General features: G+C 48.4%; 1 long non-coding RNA gene across 1 annotated transcript; it reads left to right on the top strand.

The window, feature by feature from the left end:
* Positions 1 to 8: 8 nt before the first annotated feature.
* On the top strand, positions 9 to 11831 carry LOC140710610 (uncharacterized). The gene is made up of 4 exons (XR_012091709.1): positions 9 to 219; positions 3189 to 3263; positions 11010 to 11288; positions 11329 to 11831. It is a non-coding gene; the product is annotated as an uncharacterized lncRNA (long non-coding RNA).
* The last annotated feature ends 1654 nt before the right edge of the window (positions 11832 to 13485 follow it).

Raw genomic sequence — 13485 nt, 5'->3', positions numbered from 1 at the left:
CCCCCGCCCCCAACGGCGCCGCCGATTGGCTGCCAGGCGAGACAATGACCGGACCGGGGGCCGCTGATTTAAAGGGGAAGATACCCTCCGTTAGGCGACCAGGAGGAGATGGGGCAGGGGGCGCCTAGCAGGTACTTAGAGACCGTCGCTAAGGAACGGGTGGCAGAGAGGAGAGCAGGGAAGAGGCGGAGACCAGGACTCTGCAGGACGACTGATGAGGTCCCTACCCCCTTGCTTTTTGTTTTTATTAATTTTTTTGGTGGAAACGGAGGTCTTGTTACGTTGCCCAGGCTGGTCTCGAACTCCAGAGCTCAAGTGATCCTCCTCAGCCTCTCAGATAGCAGGGATTACAGGCAGGTGCCAGCACGCCTGGCTAATTAAAAAAAATTTTTTTATGGAGACTGGGTCTTGCTCAGGTTGATCTTGAACTCCTGGCCTCAAGCGATCCTCCCACCTCAGCCCCTCAAAGTGCTGTGTCCGACCTCTACCCCCTTACTTTTTAAAGCAACACTGGGGAGAGAGCTCCACTCCCCAGAAGGGTCATCTATCTTCAGGCTGCTCTGAGCCCGGTTCTGCCACACCCAGGCCTAAATGGAATCCCCGGGAGAGGGAGGGAAGGGAAGATTAAGAGAGGGACCAGAGGGGGTGGGGGTGTGTCTCCATCTCTCTCTGTTTTTTCCTTTTCCTTTTTTTTTTTTTTTTTTTTTTAGAGACTGGGTCTTGCTAGCTTGCCCAGGCTGGTCTTGAACTCCTGGCCTCAATGTCCCAAAGTGCTGGGATTAAAAGCATGAGCCACCATGTCCAACTTCCCTCCTTTGTCTTTCGCTGGCCCCTCTTTTCCTTGCCTTGCTCTGCCCTCACCCCCACCCCCCCAGTACTTGGGCCTTATACATGTGTACACATGCTTACGCATGTATACATACGTTCACACACAGGCAGTCAGCCCACCTGGCTTTAGCTTCTTTTCTCCATCTCTCTCTCTCTTCAGTGACTGTTTTCCTAAGGAGGCATTTATCAACAAGAGGGTTTTTGTTTCTTTTCTTGTTGAATTGGGGTCTTCTGTCACCCAGGCTGGAGTGCAGTGGCACGCTCACAGCTCACCGTAACTTTGAACTCCTGGGTTCAAGTGATCCTCTCGCCTCAGCCTCCTGAGTAGCTGGGACTTACAGGTGCATACCACCACACCTGGCTTTTTTTGTTTGTTTGCTTGTTTTAGAGAAGGGCCCTCATTATGTTGCTCAGTCTGGTCTCGAACTCCTGGCCTCAAGCGATCCTCCCACCTTGGCTTCCTGAGTCATTGGGATTACAGGTGTCAGCTGCAGTGCTGGACTAACAACAGGGTTTTCTACTGCTTGGGTCCCAGGTTCTTCTGGGCTCCTGGCACCACAGTTTTGGTAGCAAAGGCAAAGGAGCAGCTCTGACAACTTGGGGTAGCTGAGGGACTCTTATGTGAGGGTGCGTGTATCTGTATGTATGTATCTATGTGTGTTGGCATATGGGTGCATGTGTGTACATATGCACATATGAATGCTTGCGTGTGTTGAGTATGTGCCCATCTACTTTTCTGGGGGCGAGGGAGCTTTGAGACCAGAGATAGCACAGGAAGAGGATACCATGTGAGGTCCGCATGCCCCTGAAGGTTCTCTACTCACCACATGCCCACCCTGGAAGAGACTCCACCCCTCCCCGGCCAAAGGACAGATGGCTTGAGCTGGCTCATGGATTACCTACTGATGATGGTGGCATTTCAATGCCTAGGGTTGGTTCCAAGTTCAGACTTGGCTTCTAAGACTCAAAGGGTCCAGGTTTCAGCAGGAGTGGTGAGCTGTAGGGGAGAGGGCTGACTCAGGAACTGAGAGAGTGAGATTTTTCCAGAGTGACCCTAGGTCAGTCCATTGAGGCCTCGAGGAATTGAGTGGATCTCTTAAAGTGCTTACATTTCTTTTTTTCTTTTTAAGCCGGGGTCTCACTCTGTCGCCCAGGTTGGAGTGCAATGGTGCAATCTCGACTCACTGCAACATCTCCCTCCCGGGTTTAAACAATCCTTCTGCCTCAGCCTCCCAAGTAGATGGGGTTATAGGTGCGTGCCACCACTCCTGGCTTTTTTTTTTTTTGTATTATTTTTAGTAGAGACAGGGTTTCACCATGTCGGCCAGGTTGGTCTCGAGCTCCTGACCTCAAATGAACGACCCACCTCTGCCTCCCAAAGTGCTGGGATTACAGGCGTGAGTCACCATGCCCAGCCAAGTGCTTGCATTTCTTATCGTTTTAAAATGTTGAGGTGAGGATGAAAGGAATGTTGGGATGGAAAGTGATTCTGTTCATCTTATCCCTCTCCTTTTGTTGACATTTAATGATGTTGCCTCACTTACTCTGAAGTTCACCTTGCCAATTCCTACTATCCCTTCTGTCCTCCCCACCACCCTAACCATCTCAGATTTAGAAACTTGCTCAGGCAGGGCATGAGGGGGCTCATGCCTGTAATCCTGGCACTTTGGGAGGCCGAGGTGGGAAGATTGCTTGAGGCCAGGAGTTTGAGACCAGCCTGGGCAACACAGAAACCCCATCTCTCAAAAAAAAAAAAAAAAAAAAAAGAAGAAGAAGAAGAAGAAGAAGAGGAATAAAAAGAAGAAAAGAAACTTCCCCATTCTTGACTGGGAATGGTGGCTCACACCTGTAATCCCAGCACTGTGGGAGGCCAAGGCAGGCGTAACACTTGAGGTGAGGAGTTCAAGACCAGCCTGGCCAACATTGTGAAATCTCATCTCTACTAAAAATAAAAAAAAAATAGCTGGGTGTGGTGGTGCACGCCTGTAGTCCCAGCTGCTCAGGAGGCTGAAGCAGGAGAGTCACTTGAACCTGGGAGGTGGAGGTTGCAGTGAGCCAAGATCGCACCATTGCACTCCAGCCTGGGTGACAGAGCAAGACTCCATCTAAAAAGAATAATAAACAACAAAAGGAAACTTGTCCAATCTGGCCAGGCATGGTGGTGTGTGCCTGTAGGGGTTTTACAGGTTTTGTTTTGTTTTGCTTTTTCCAGCTAGAATCTGAGCTCTGTCCTGGATCAGACAGTCTGCTGGGATCAGAGTCAGGATTAGAACCCACAGCTCTTATCAGCCAGTTGAGATATGCCTTTGTTTCCTAACATCTCTGTGTTTCTCACCAAGCTGTGCTGTCTCTATCTGTAGAACAGCTGGCAGTGAGGCCCCCATCTGATTCTGGAGTCAGTGTCTAACTGAAAGCTGGGCACACAGGACTATTCAGTAAGTGTCCCTGTGGATGTGTTGAGGCCTTAATATTATTACGCATAACTTGGAAATCTGCAGTCTATTTGGTAATGAGTGGTGAATTTTCTTCTCATGGCTGGGGGGAAGCTACAGTTGGCTAACTACAGGGCAGTACTTGATTTAACTCCCAGTCAACTGTGACCAATTTTCTTTTGTCATGGGATCTGATAGATTCTAGTGTATTATGGAAGTGGTTAGGGTAAAGCAATTAATACATTTCACTTGTCCATTCATTGATTCAACAAATATCCTTTTTTTTTTTAAGAGACAAGTGCTGGACGTGGTGGCTTATGTCTGTAAACCCAGCACTTTGGGAGACCAAGGCAGGAAGATGGCTTGAACCCTGGAGTTAGAGACCAGCTTGAGCAACATATCAAGAACCCGTCTCTACAAAAAGTTTTCTAAAAAATTAGCCAGGCACGTTGGTGTGATCCTGTAGTCCCAGGTACTCGGGAAGATGAAGTGAGAGGATCCCTTGAGTCCGAGAGGTTGAGGCTATAGTGAACCATGATCGTGCTACTGCACTCCAGCCTGGGTGACAGAGCAAGACCATGTCTCAAGAAATAAAATAAAGAGACAGGGTCTTGCTTTATTGCTCAGCTGGAGTGGAGTGGTATGGTCACAGATCAGTGCAGCCTCGAACTCCCAGGTTCAAGATCTTCCTGCCTTGGCCTTCCAAAATGCTGGGATTACAAGCATGAGCCCTGTGCCTGGCCAAGAAACATCTTTGATGCCTACTGTGTAGCAGGCACCATGCTATGCATAGGAGGGATACTGAGATGGGTGAGATACAGGATATCCTTGCTCTCAAGGAGCTTGGGTGCAGTGGGGAGCTCAGATATGCACAGAAGAGAGGTGAAACGGAGGACAGGGCCGGTTGTGGTGGCTCACGTCTGTAATCCCAGCACTTTGGGAGGCCGAGGCGAGCGGATCATTTGAGGTGAGGATTTCAAGACCAGCCTGACCAATATGGTGAAATCCTGTCTCTACTAAAAATACAAAAAATTAGCTGGGCATGGTGGCACACACCTGTAATCCCAGCTACTCAGGAGGCTGAGGCAGGAGAATGGCTTGAAACCAGGAAGCGGAGGGTGCAGTGGGCCGAGATTGTACCACTGCACTCCAGCCTGGGTGACAGAGTGAGACTTTACCTCAATAAAAAAAAATAAAAAATAAATAAATAAATAAATAATGTAATCCCAGCACTTTGGGAGACCAAGGCGGGCGCATCATGAGGTCAGATGGAGACCATCCTGGCTAACATGGTAAAACCCTGTCTGTACTAAAAAAAAGAAAATACAAAAAATTAGCCGGGTGTGGTGGTGGGAGCCTGTAGTTCCAGCTACTCAGGAGGCTGAGGCAAGAGAATGGCATGAACCCGGGAGGCGGAGTTTGCAGTGAGCGGAGATCATGCACTGCACTCCAGCCTGGGCAACAGAGCAAGACTCTGTCTCAAAAAAAAAAAAAAAAAAAAATAGAGGCCCAGAGGAGGGAGGGGCTACCTATCTCTGAGAATCCAGGAAATCTTCTAAAAGTGAAGTTGGAGCTAAATTGTGAAGGATGAGGCCATGTACTGTGGCTCATGCCTGTAATCGCAGCACTTTGGGAGGCTGAGGCAGGTGGATCACCTGAGGTCAGGAGTTTGAGACCAGCCTGACCAACATGGCAAAACCCCATCTCTACTAAAAATACAAAAAGTTAGCTGGGTGTCATGGTGGGCACCTGTAGTCCCAGCTACCTGGGAGACTGAGACAGAAGAATCACTTCAACCTGGGAGACGGAGGTTGCAGTGAGCTGAGATTGTACCACTGTATTCCAGCCTCAGCAACAAGAGTGAAACTTCATCTCAAAAACGAACAAACAAACAAACAAACAAAAATGGTGAAGGATGAATAGAAGCTCATAGGTGAAGAAGGTGGGAAAGATATCCCACAAAGAGAACAGCATGGACAGAGGTCTAAGGACATGAAAACTTCTGGAATATGTAGAAATAGGAGTTCAGTCTAGAAGGAGGGTTGGATGTGAGCCGCTGACAGAGGTCAGTGTCAGGAGGAGATGAGACGAAGTAATTAATGACCAACTGGAGGAGGTCGAGGCTGCAGTGAGCTATGATCACACCATTGCAGCCTGGGTGACAGAGTGAGATATTGTCTCTTAAAATAAAATAAAATAAAATAAAATAAAATAAAATAAAACCAATGGGTTCATGCCTACAACTGTTTCTGTTTGTTTATTTTTCTTTCTCTCTTTCTTTTTTTTTTTTTTTGAGACTGAGTCTCACTCTGTCGCCCAGGCTGGAGTGCAGTGGCGCCATCTCAGCTCACTGCAACCTTCACCTCCTGGGTTCAAGCAATTGTCTGCCTCAGCCTCCCGAGTAGCTGGGATTACAGGCGCCCGACACCACATCTGGCCAGTTTTCGTATTTTAGGTAGAGATGGGGTTTCACCATCTTGGCCAGGCTGGTCTTCAACTCATGACCTTGTGATCCACCTGCCTCAGCCTCCCAAAGTGCTGGGATTACAGGCATGAGCCACTGCACTGGGCCTTCTCTTTTTCATTTTAGAGAGAGAGTCTTGCTTTGTCACCCAGGCTAGAGTGCAGTCATGCACCACTGCAGCCTCAAACTCCTGTGCTCAAATGATCCTCCCACTTTGGCCTCCTGAGTAGCTGGGACCACAGGCAAGCACCACCATGCCTGGATTTTTTTTCTTTTTCTTTTTTTCTTTTTTTTTTTTTTTTTTTTGGTAGAAACAGGGTCTTGCTATGTTTCCCAGGCTGGCTTTTGTGTGTGTGTGTGTGTGTGTGTGTGTGTGTGTGTGTGTGTGTGTGAGAGACGGAGTCTCGCTCTGTCGCCCAGGCCGGAGTGAAGTGGTACGATCTCAGCTCACTGCAAGCTCCGCCTTTTGGATTCAAGTGATTCTCCTGCTTCAGCCTCCTGAGTAGCTGGGATTACAGGTGTGCATCACCAGGTCCAGCTAATTTTTTTGTATTTTAAGTAGAGACAGAGTTTCACCATGTTGGCCAGGCTGGTCTTGAACTCCTGACCTCAAGCGATTCACCCACCTTGGCTTCCCAAAGTGTTGGGATTACAGGCGTGAGCCACCGCGCTCTGCCAAACTTTTTTTTTTTTTTTTAAACCAGACCCAAAGTGTCTGCTGTGTGCCAGGCATTGTTATGAATGCTTTACATACATCACATCACTTAGTCCCCATAACAACCAGACTGTTTTCCCCATTTTGCAGGGGAAACAAAGACACAGAGAGGTTGAGGAATTTGCCCAAAGTCACTCAGCTGGTAAGTGACAGAGCTGAGGTCTGAACCAAAGTATGTGAAAAGTGCTGATCCTGGAGCAAATGCCAAGTTTTCATTCATTCCATAAATATTCTCTATTTGCCTGATAGACACTGGGAATAAAAATGGCTCATAGGAAGATGGATAATTAAACAAATCATTCAATAAAGTGATCTGCAGAGCCTCACATTCCATGGCCACGTTCAGGTTGGCCAAACTTGAGCCTGGTGATGATGTCCGAGGTGCTAGGGCCAGGCCTAGGCACCACAGACCCCACATCTTGGAAATGATTTGGCATTTTGTGAGGGTCTGTTCTTTGTTCCTGAGCTCTCACCCAGGATTCTATTTTTTCGTTTTGTTGTTTTGTTTTGTCTTTTTTGAGACAGGATTTCATTCTGTCACCCAGGCTGGAGTGCAGTGGCGTGATCACAGCTCACTGCAGCCTCAGTCTCCCGGAGTCAAGCAAACCTTTTGCTTCAGTCTCCCAAGCAGCTGGGACAACAGGCACATGCCACTACACCCAACTGATTTTTTTTTTTTTTCTTGAGACGGAGTCTTGCTCTGTTCCCAGGCTGGAGTTCAGTGGCATGATCTTGGCTCACTGCAATCACTGCCTCCCAAGTTCAAGTGATTCTCCTGTCTCAGCCTCCCGAGTAGCTGGGACTACAGGAACGTACCACCACACCTGGCTAATTTTTGTATTTTTAGTAGACACAGGGCTTTGCCATGTTGGCCAGGCTGGTCTCAAACTCGTGACCTCAGATGATCTACCTGCCTTGGCCTCCCAAAGTGCTGGGATTACAGGTGTGAGCCACCGTGGCCGGCCTGACTTTTGCATTTTTTGCAGGGATGAGGTTTTGCCATGTTGCTCAGGCTGGTCTCGAACTCCCGACCTCAAGCAATCCACCTGCCTCAGCCTCGAAAGGTGCTGAGATTACAGGTCTGAGCCACTGTACCTGGCCTTCACCCAGCCTTTGGCCAGATAAACCAAGTGCCTTGGCTTCACAGGGAGCCCCGGTTCCAAGACGGATGGCAAGTACCCAGAAATATACAGTCCAGTAAAGGCTTCAACACGAATGGAGCCAGCATTGCAATAGCATACAAACAGCATTGTGGTGAAGGAAGCAATATTTAAACTAAGCCCCAGGAAATGGCCTGGGTTTTTCTGGCAGACAAGGAAGTGGAGCTGGAGGAGGGGTGAAAGGCATTCTGAGTTGAGGGGACAAGACCTGGCCTTTGTGTCATGTAAAGAAGTTGACTCTTCTCCTGGAATCCCCTGGGAACTACTGCAAGATTTTGAGGCTGGGCACGGTGGCTCAAGCCTGTAATCCCAGCACTTTGGGAGGCCGAGACGGGCGGATCACGAGGTCAGGAGATCAAGACCATCCTGGCTAACACGGTGAAACCCCGTTTCTACTAAAAAGTACAAAAAACTAGCCGGGCGAGGTGGCGGGCGCCTGTAATCCCAGCTACTCCGGAGGCTGAGGCAGGAGAATGGTGTAAACCTGGGAGGCGGAGCTTGCAGTGAGCTGAGATCCGGCCACTGCACTCCAGCCTGGGTGACAGAGCCAGACTCCATCTCAAAAAAAAAAAAAAAAAAAAAAAAGATTTTGAACAGGAGGGTTATTGATCCAACTGGCAATTTAGAAAGATATCTCTGGCAGCCATTTGGTAGATTGATTAGAGAGGTACTAAGCTAGAGGCCAGGAGATGGGTAGAAATCAAGGTAATAGCAATTGGCACACCGTAGAAGGGATGGATTTAAGCAGTACTCAAGAGATAGCATTGGGCTGGGCACAGTGGCTCATGCCTGTAATCTGAACACTTTGGGAGGCTGAGGCAGGAGGATCACTTGAGGCCAGTGTTGGAGACCACTTTAGGCAACATATCGAGACCCCATCTCTACAGAAAAAATTTTTTTTAAAAAATTAGCCTGTTGTGGTGGTGTGTGCCTGTAGTTCTAGCTACTCAGGAGGCTGAGGCAAGAGTATCACTTGAGCCCAGGAGGTTGAGGCTACCAAAAAAACAAAAAAGAGAGAGAGAGAGTGATAACATTGACATGATAGATCCACTAGGCATAGACTGCTACTCTTATACCATTTCCCATTGCCCTTCTTTATTATGATTATCATCAATTATTGTTTTTTTGAGACAGGGTCTCAGTCTGTCACCCAGGCTGGAATGCAGTGGTGCGATCATAGCTCACTGCAGCCTCAATCCCCTGGGCTCACAGGATCCTCCCACCTCAGCCTCATGAGTTGCTGGGACTACAGGCACAAATGCCACCACATCCGGTTAATTTATTTATTTTTATCTTTAGTAAACACGAAGTCTCACTGTGTTGCCCAGGCTGGTTTCAAATTCCTGAGCTCAAGCAATCTTTCTCCTTCGGCCCCCAAAGTGCTGAGATTACAGGTGCGAGTCACCATCCCCAGACTATTTTATTATTCATTATTTTTTATAGAGACACTATCTCACTATGTTGCCCAGGCTGGTCTCGAACCCCTGGGCTCAAGTAATCCTCCTGCCTCGGCCTCCTAAATTGCCTTCTTTGTTAATAATGTTTTAGCTGGGTACATGGATAGAGACTACATGTCCCAGCCTTCCTTGCATCTGACCAACTTCTTTTTTTCATTTTAATTAATTTTTATTAATTAACTTATTTTTTTGAGATAGAGTCTCGCTCTGTTGCCCAGGCTGGAGTGCAGTGGCACAATCTCAGCTCACTGCTCTGCCTCCCAGGTTCACACCGTTCTCCTGCCTCAGCCTCCCTAGTAGCTGGGATCACAAGCGCACGCTGCCACGACTGGCTCCTTTTTTTATATTTTTAGTAGAGACGGCGTTTCACAGTGTTAGCCAGGATGGTCTCGATCTCCTGACCTCGTGATCTGCCCGCCTCAGCCTCCCAAAGTGCTGGGATTACAGGCGTGACCCACAGCACCCGGCCGTTTTAATTTATTTTTTATTAGAAATGTAAATAATAGAGATGGGGGTCTTCCTATGTTAACCAGGCTGGTCTTGAACTCCTGGCCTCAAGCGAACCTTCTTCTGGCCTCCCAAAGTACTGGGATTACAGGCGCTGTGTCCAGCTGCATCTGGACAACTTCTGAGCGGGTTAGTGGTGTCCTTAATCAGGAGAGGACCTGTGCTTCCCACTTTACCCCCCTTCCCACATTCAGATATGATGGTGATTTCTGCCTAGGCCCCATGGAACAGAGAGATAGAAGCCACATGTTTAAGACGGCAGAGACTGGCCGGGTGCCATGGCTTATGCCTGTAATCCTAGCACTTTGGGAGCCCGAGGCAGGCAGAATTGAGGTCAGGAGTTCAAGACCAGTCTGGTCAACATGGCGAAACGCCATCTCCACTAAAAATACAAAACTTAGCTGGGTGTGGTGGCACGTACCTGTAATCCTAGCTACTCGGGGGCTGAGACAGGAGAATCACTTGAACCCGGGAGGTGGAGGTTGCAGTGAGGCAAGATTGCACCACTGCACTTCAACTCGGGTGACAGACCGAGACTCCATCTCAAAAAAAACACTAAAAACAAAAAACAAAAGACAAAACAAAACAAAAAACAGAAAAGAAAAAAAAAAGATGGCAGAGATGTCCCCCCAGTCCTGGAGTGTCTATTTTGAGGTTAAGTCACTGAATTTTGGGGAATTCTTTGTTATAGCCGCCTCGACTATACCTTAATTGACCATCCTTTGGATATGGGGAGGGAGGGCCTGGGAAATATCGGAGTGGGTGCTGGTGCCGTCAACTGGGCCAGAAGATTCAGGGAAGGGATAAGGTTGGGCATGGTGGGGCTCAGGGGAAGATGATTAACTTAGTTTTGAATATGTTGAATGTGAGACGTCTGCAAACAGTGGTGTATAGTACATGGTTTTGTTTGTTTGTTTTCAGACAGGATGTTGCTCTGTCACTCAGGCTGGAGTGCAGTGGTGTGATCAGAGCTTACTGCAGCCTCCAACTCCTGGGCTCAAGCAATCCTCTCACCTTAGCCTCCTGAGTAGCGGGACTACAGGCATGCCACCATGCCTGGATAATTTTTAATTTTTTTAAAGATGAGGTCTCACTGTGTTGCCCAGGCTAGTCTCAAACTCCTGGTGATGAGCCACCATGCCTAACAACCAGCTCTTCAGAAAGGGGGAGCCCTGATCGGAAGCATTTGCCAATGTCCATGATGTAAATAGAACCACTTTGGCTGAGTTCAAGTTCCTACTATCTTATTTTATTTAATTTTAATTTTATTTTTTTGAGATGGAGTTTCGCTCTTGTCGCCCAGGCTAGAGTGCAATGGCGCTATCTTGGCTCACTGCAACCTCCGCCTCTCGGGATCAAGTGGTTCTCCTGCCTCAGCCTCCCGAGTAGCTGGGATTACAGATACCCGCCGCCACGCCCAGCTAATTTTTTTGTATTTTTTAGTAGAGATGGAGCTTCACCATGTTGACCTCAGGTGATCCACCCACCTGGGCCTCCCAAAGTGCTGGGATTACAGGTCTGAGCCACCGCGCCCGGCTCTTCAAGTTTCTACTACCAAGATGACTTCACTGAATGAGGAGCCGGGTGTACAATGGGCACTTGTGACCTGGCATGAGCGGATGCCAGCATGCCACCGTCCATGGGCATCTAAGTGGGAATATTCAGTCAGCCGTTGAATGTACACCAAGTCGGCACATGGGGAGGAGACATCTGGGCCGGAAACATGTTTGAGAGTGTTATGAGCAACTAGCAGGTAAAGTCACAGTAGTGGATGAAGTCACCAATGAATAACATGGAGAGTGAGAAGAGGAGGCCACAGTTAGGATTCTGGGAAAAACAATGTTTGCAGAGTGCCCTGAGCGGGAGGAGAGGCTAAGAAGCCAGAACAGGTAGAGGAAGGAGGCCCTGTGACCCATCAGAGCCACATCCGCCACTTGCTCTCGAGGGTCCTACCTTCTCAGACAAGGTGGCCACTCATTGGTCATCACCTGGCAACTCTGTCCTTCCTTGCATCTGGCCAACTTCTTTTTCCTCTCTCTTTCCTCCTGTCCTTCTCATTACCATCTAAATTAGCTCCAGTAGCTCCCATCAAAAATCAAATAACGGCGGGGCGCTGTGGCTCATGCCTGTAATCCCAGCACTTTGGGAGGCTGGGGCGAGTGGATTACCGGAGGTCTGGAGTTTGAGACCAGCCTGGCCAACATGGTGAAACCCCGTCTCTACTAAAAATATCAGAATGAGTTGGGCGTGGTGACGCATGCCTGTAAACCCAGCTACTTGGGAGACTGAGGCAGGAGAATCGCTTGAACACGGGAAGTGGAAGTCGCAGTGAACCAAGATTGCAGCACCACTGTACTCCAGCCTGGGTGACAGAGCAAGACTCTGTTTCAAAAGAAAAAAAAAAAGAAAAAAAAAATATATAAAATTTTCCTGTGGAGACAGGGTCTCTACAATTTTTTTTGTAGAAATGGGATCTTGCTATGTTGCCCAAGCTGGCCTCAAGCAATCCTCTTGCCTCAGCCTCCCACAGTGCTGGGATGACAGGCATGAGCCACCATGCCCAGCCTAAAAAATATATATATCTTTTTTTTTTTTTTTTTTTTTGAGACGGAGTCTGGCTCTGCCGCCCAGGCTGGAGTGCAGTGGCCAGATCTCAGCTCACTGCAAGCTCCGCCTCCCGGGTTCACGCCATTCTCCTGCCTCAGCCTTCCGAGTAGCTGGGACTACAGGCACCCGCCACCTCGCCCGGCTAGTTTTTTGTATTTTTTTTAGTAGAGACGAGGTTTCACCGGGTTAGCCAGGATGGTCTCGATCTCCTGACCTTGTGATCCGCCCGTCTCGGCCTCCCAAAGTGCTGGGATTACAGGCTTGAGCCACCGCGCCCGGCCTTTTTTTTTTTTTTTGATGGAGTTTCACTCTTGTTGCCCAGGCTGGAGTGCAGTGGTGCAATCTCTGCTCCCTGCAACCTGAGTTCAAGCAATTCTCCTGCCTCAGCCTCCTGAGTAACCGGAATTACAGACACATGCCACCACATCTGACTAAGTTTTTGTATTTTTAGTAGGTGTCACTATGTTGGCCTGGCTGGTCTCGAACTCCTGACCTCAAGCGATCCTCCTGCCTCTGCCTCCCAAAAACATTGGGATGACAGGCATGAGCCACCACGCCTGGCCTAAAAAACCGCAACTATCTTGATTCCATTTCCTCTTCTCACAGCTGCACCAGCTTTGTACATGGTCCCCTACCAAGCTGAGATACCCAAAGTCTGGTCCACATTGTTGTTCTCCACTGCCTCATTTCTCACTCACCCATTGCAAATGCCCTACGCAAAGCTACAGCGGCTTCTACCCAGTCCTCTGCACACTTCTCAGTGCAGGCTTGCTTCACGTCTCTGCAGCATTCAGCACAGTTTCCGATTCCTTTTTTGGAACCCTCTTTTCTTTTGGGTTCCAGAAGTCCGCATCCTCCTGATTTTCTTCTTAGTTCGCCGGCTTCTCCTTTGGCAATTTGTTCTCCACTTGACCTCTAAATGTCAGAGTTCCTCAGAGCTTGGTCTTAGGCCATCTTGTCTTTTCCCTGCACCTCTTTATGACGTCATCTGCTAGAATGTGCCACTCACTCCTGGGGCTCTGTTCCAACCCAGATTTCTCTGCTGAACTCCAGGACTGTGTCTACAGCCACGTATTAAACATTTCTCCTGGATTTCTCAAAGAGCTAAAAATAGAACTACAGTTTGACCCAGCAATCTCATTACTGGGTATTTACCCAAAAGAAAAAACTCCTTCTACCAGAAAGAAATATGCACTCATATGTTCCTTGCAGCACCATTCATAAGAGCAAAGACATAGAATCAGTTTAGGTGCCCATCAACGGTGGACTGGATAAAGAAAATGGTACATACATGTTATGGAATACTATGCAGCCA

The sequence above is a fragment of the Chlorocebus sabaeus genome, chromosome 28 (assembly GCF_047675955.1).
Source record: "Chlorocebus sabaeus isolate Y175 chromosome 28, mChlSab1.0.hap1, whole genome shotgun sequence".
In the NCBI taxonomy this organism is placed as follows: Eukaryota; Metazoa; Chordata; class Mammalia; order Primates; family Cercopithecidae; genus Chlorocebus; species Chlorocebus sabaeus.
The sequence above is the reverse complement of the archived record's forward strand: the minus strand, read 5'-3'. Positions and strand labels throughout refer to the sequence as shown.